This window comes from Trachemys scripta, chromosome 4 (assembly GCF_013100865.1).
Source record: "Trachemys scripta elegans isolate TJP31775 chromosome 4, CAS_Tse_1.0, whole genome shotgun sequence".
Lineage (NCBI taxonomy): Eukaryota > Metazoa > Chordata > Testudines > Emydidae > Trachemys > Trachemys scripta.
The window spans coordinates 13,813,816-13,819,714 of record NC_048301.1 but is presented as its reverse complement, the minus strand read 5'-3'; positions in this window follow the sequence as shown (position 1 = coordinate 13,819,714).

Below are 5,899 nucleotides of genomic sequence, written 5' to 3'. Positions count from 1 at the left end.
AGAGATAACAAGATAAGCAGGCTTGATATTAGCACAGGCGATGCAGTCTGATGCCTAAAGATATATTGGATACACATTGAATTTTTAGCCAACTCTACATGATTTAAATAGGTAATGTTAATTTGGCTCCAGCAATTGGTATTTTTGCTTCAAACTCTTTGACTTCTAGGTTGCAAGTTCAAATTTAGCACTGGGCGGTAGTGTCTGAAACATGGTTGTTCGGTCACTGATATGATATGTGCTTAGTGGTCATCTACTTCCAGTGGGCGTCCATATCCCAAAAGTCACCACTGAAATTGGTAGGTAGAGAATAAAGGCCAATGATTTAATGACCATGATGGACTTACTTGCTCAGCTTCCCTAGAAATGGTCCTCCTGGGACAAGGTTCAGGGACATCAATGGGGCACTTGTGGTACTGCTTCTTCTCCTGTATCTGATCTAATCTATCTATCTAAGGTACTTTTATTGCCCTGCTACCATACTATCTACGCATCTTGTATCTTTAATGTATCCTAGAACTGAGGCACAGAGAGATTAAGGGCGGAATTCACAAAGATATCTAGGTGCCTAACTCCCATTGATGTCAGTGGGAGTTAGGCACCTACGTACTTTTGTGAATCACACCCTGAGTGACTTGCCCAAGGACAGGAAGTCTGCGGCAATGCAGGGACTTGAACCACTTGACCCTCCTTCTGCTCCATGGATAGGTGGAGAACATCACTCTTCCTGACAGCTAATTTGGTAAATTTCACAAGCACTAAATACAGATAAAAATCCTTAAAAATTAACCATTGGCCTGGTAAAAAGGGGCCATTAAAGCGCTCTTAACTGGGTAGCCAGGAATACAGTAGCATGGGGGAAACCTCAACTGGAGTAGAGCACCACCACTTCTCTCAGCCTCCTGGTTTAAGGGACAGGTTAGGGCTGTTCCAGGGTGCCGCACTGCTGCATTCTGGCAATCTCCAGCTTGTGTAATGGCCCCTGAAGTGGCTCTAGCTTGTGCTAGGGGGCTGAACTGTCCCTTAACAATCCCAGGGACTGGGGGAGTGCAAAGGTAAGGATGCAACATTCTGTGTCTCTCCTCCCACATCCGGTGCTGTGTCACACACACACACCTGGAATCAAAGATTGGTCCCACGATCTTAACATACTATACTTAATTTCATTGTGACAATCTCATTGTGAATAGGCAGAAGGCAGAAGTGAGCTTTATTGATCCTCATGCCTTTTTGCTGAACGTTAATCGTGTTTTCCCGTATGGAACAGTACTGTAGAATGTAATGGGGACTAGGAGCCTCTCTGTGTAGAATGATTAAACTAGGCTGTAGAATTCTGTAGCAATCATACAATTCTCAGTTAAATTATAATGGCTTGTTTACTAATACTGTACAATAGATCTCATTCCCTCTCAAATTCCACAGAATAGCTTTTGGCTCCATTCCTACTAAATTCTATAGGATTTCTCCAAAGGCATGAGAATAGATATAAATGTGTATATGCTGTTTTTCAATAAAATGGTCTATGTTTTATTCCAGGGGTTGAACAAGTGGGGCTGTTAACTCTCACCATATACCATCATAATACAGTGGGGGGTTGTCAGCAGGTCAATAAAAGGTTAGCTGCAATTCCTAGCTGCAGCTAGGGCCTGGTCTACACTGGGGGGGGGAGAAATCGATCTAAGTTAAACAACTTCAGCTACGTGAATAACATAGCTGAAGTCGAAGTACTTAGATCTTCTTACCGTGGTGTCTTCTCTGCAGTAAGTCGACTGCTGCCGCTCCCCCGTTGACTCTGCCTGCACCTCTTGCCGAGCTGGAGTACAAGGGTCGAGGGGAGAGTGCTCAGGGATCGATTTATTGCATCTAGACTAGACGTGATAAATCGATCCCCGCTGGATCGATCACTGCCCGACAATCCGGCCAGTAGTTAAGACATAGCACTATGAGCAGTGGGTAGGATGACTGGGTGCTAGGCCAGTTCCCCATGTAGAACAGCCTCAGGGCTGCTCTAAATTATGCCGTATGCCCATGGCCCCAGCCAAGGATTGCTGGAGTGGAGGGAAGGCCTGGCTATGCCCCCTTTCTCTTGACCGCACCCTGATGCTGGTTGCAGAAAGAGGATGGCATAGAGGGTCTATATCGGGGACATCCTTCTATGGCCAGACTGGATTTAGGACCACCTTATGTTGCTGCATGATGCAAATGATAGGCCAAGGACCAAGTCTTTCTCGATGTATAATTTACAGTTTCCAAAAAAACATAAGCCTGGCAGCTCTACGATTCACATTGTGCGTTTTTAACAACTAGCTCACATATCATAATGTCAACATAGAACACTTCACATCTTACAAAAAGACAGAGAGAAATTCTAAAGGGTATTGTATTTCCATTCCTTTTGTTGAGCCTTACCTAAGATGACACTATTGGAATAAAGTAGATTGTCAAAGGCTGGGCAGAGTGCTTGGATCATTTGCAAGTATTGGCATAAAGTAAAATAATGATTTGGATTTCTGTTTTCTGTCTTTTGTTGCTTACATTGTCAGGTACAGGGATGCTTTTGACAAGGAAGTGCTGCGGGCTTAGTGATTTCTTCCAAGGCTTCAAAAATAGTTACGTTATCTCTTGCTGTTATCATATCAGGAGTGACAGTTGATGGGCAGTGCTTTTACATTGTCTTTGTAAATTATAAAGTGAAGTTAGGATCAGTGTATATATTTCTCCTTACTTATAAGGTTAATTTCATTGAATCAGTTGTCATCTGTTTATAATGCAGTATTGCTAGTTATCTTGGTATCTCATGTGCATGCAAAGCAATTTTAAAACAAGATTTTTATTTCATTAGTACAGTAGGAAAGATGATAGTACTTAGCACATACTCTTCGTCCTCTAAGCATTTTACAAATAACTATTAATCCTCAAATCTCTGTGAGGTAGGGAATTATTTCCCTTTCACAAAAGAGGAAACTGAGGCAGAAAGATGAGGGCCAAACTTTTAAAATGGGTGCCTAAAGTTAGGCATTTAAATCCATACTTCGGTGCCTAATGAAGAAACCTGATTTTCACTGGTGTGCAGTATCCACGATTCCCAGTGATTTTTGAAAAACAAGGGAATTTATTTAGGTTGGATAGGGGACTAATTTTAGATACCCAAGTTTGAAAGTGGTAGCTTCAATGACTTGCCCACGTCTACAAAGAGATCATTAGTGCTGTATTTAACTATGGTCATCTTATGCCACCTGACAAGTGGGAGATGGTGTCGTATCATTTGTTTCCAGACCTACCAACTCTCACAAGCTAAAATAACGTCCAAGAAAAAAACTCTGGTAGCTTTGGGAGGTTGTTTCAGTGATTCAGTAGGTGGCACTTCCCCCTGCAGAGTTAGCACTGGACTAAAGGCAGAGTGGTACAGGATGGGTACTGTGTTGCTACAGGTGCTGTCTTTCAGATGAAGTGAAAAACTGAGGTCCAGGTTGATCACTTGTGATTATTAAAGATCTGGTGACATTTTCCCCAAGAGCAGTGATGTTTACCCCAGTATCCCAGCCAAATTTCTATTTGAGTAATTACCATTTGGATCTATTTATATCAGGGTTTTGGCCTGTGTATGGCATAGGGACTGGTCTGCTAAGATGTTTAGCTGATCTAGGAATGACTGCTAAATATGGAACAAATATCTGATCTTTTATTTCATTTATTTGTTCCACTTTATAATGAAGTGACTAATTATATAGTAGTTACCTGGCAATTACACTCTAATTACACTATAGCAGTAATTACCACTAATCCTTATAACTGGAGGTTCTTACATGATTGAAAGTTACACTGTATATACAATTTGATTAATATGCCATTGTATTAATTTAGGTGGAATAAAAGGGTCCCAAGGAGTCAAAGGTGTGAACATGACCCTGAAACTGTCCATTTTAAACAAGGTTCTGGGTTTGGTATACAGAGACTTCAGCCATCTTAGTACCATAGCAAACACAGCTTTACAAATATTTTAACCTTTTTTAAAGACACAGAAAAGAAGAGGGGGTGGTTAAAGTAAAGTATTAACAAAGGCTTTCAACCATATCCCATGTTTCCTTTCCTTTTAGCTGGAGGAAGTCTTTAGAAAGAAACCCTCCTTAGCTGACAGTCTCTTAGATCAGGGGTTCTCAACCTTTTTTTCCTCTAAGGGCCCCCCCTCCGCCAACATGCTATAAAAACTCCACAGCCCATCTGTGCCACAACAACCGTTTTTCTGCATATTAAAGGCAGGGCCAGCGTTAGGGCGTAGCAAGCAGGGGCCTGGGGCCCCACGCCAGAGGGGGCCCCGCAAAGCTGCTCAGGCTTCAACTTCAGCCCCATGTGGTGGGGCTCAGAGCCTGGGCTTCGGCTGTCTGTCCTGGACCCCAGTGAGTCTAATGCTGGCCCTGTTTGGCGGAGCCCCTAAAACCTCCTCCAGCCCCCCTTGGGCCCCATGCCCCTTGTGGAGAACCACTGTCTTAGCTGGTATTAAAGATGGTAATAACTGTCCGTTTGGGGAAGAAAGAAGAAGTTAGGGCTGGAGTTGTTTTTAAAGTTGGATCCTGCTCCCTTTAGACCAAACAAAACAAAACACACACAAAAGAGAGAAACTGCAGCTTCTGTCTCTGATGTTGATTCTGACTTGCAGCCTTTCTGATGGAAAAACATAGGCACAGCACACGATCTGATCAGCCACTCCAAGACCCCGCAAACTTGTACCAGCATCGGGCTGTTTAGGACATTGCTTATAGCAGCCCCTTTCTTGACACAGGCTTACAGCACCATTGCAAAATACACAGTCTTGCCTGGCTGAGTCAGACTCTTATTGGACAGAAGGCAAAAAGGGGAGGGAGAGGAAAGAGACCAAACAAGGCAGGGAAGGAAAAGGACACACAGAGAGAGTGTGTACGTGTGTGTGTGAGAGAGAGACAAAGTCTCACATCCCAAGGGGTGTTTGGGATATAGCTGGAGCCAGAAGAGGTGGAGGTGGCGATGGCATCTGGGTCCCACTCTCTGGTCTGGCCTGACCAGGACAGGTCTCAGGATTAGGACTGTAAATGACTTGGCTGCTCCCATGTTCCTTCTCATAGCTGGGATGCTTCTGCACTGGCCTGCCCTTTATTCTCTCTCTTCCAGGCCATTTTACGGCAACCCACACGCTAGCTCAGCCAATCACCACCCTTATTGGGCTCTGGATTTAGTCAGACAACTAACTCAAAAGTCCCACAGACCTGTCCCCAAGGCCTGGGTCTTACCTCAGAGCCTGGATAAGCAAAAAGGTTCCTTCAGAGGGTCCTTTTTTAAATGAGTTCTCAGGAGGTGACCTGCCCTAGGGTTGAGTTTGCTGCTGTCCTGCTTCCAGCTGACTCTGCTGTAGCCTTCCCGAAGTCAGCCCTCAAACAACTGTTTCAGCTCTCTTATAAGGACCAGCAGCTTGAGGTTCCCTCCCCATAGCAAGTGTCTCTGGTTGGCTCATTAAGCCTGCTCCTGGCTTCCAGACTCCTGCAGGCAACTGCCTCATGGCCTCTCACTCTTTGCTCTTTCACCAGGACAAAGAAGGTCCAGCATCTTAGGAGATGGTGAGGTGGCAGCCTGATACAGCTCACTCTTTTCCCTTTCAGTCAGCCAGGGTTGTGGTAGCTTCTGTTTGTTCATCCATATTTTCCCCCAATGTCTCTTTAAAAAAAAAGAGCCCTAAAAGGGAATGTTGGGGGTGAATAACCCAGCTCCTCATTATTTTGTCCATCAGTTAAGCCTAGTACCCAACACACCAATTTTGGTTCATTGATTTCTGGTCTCATGTTGTTCTTGTTTATCAGGCATGGTCTCAACACCGTCTTGAATTATGTCCGTGCTCCTTTTTATTTGGACTAATTCAGTCTGCCTCTTT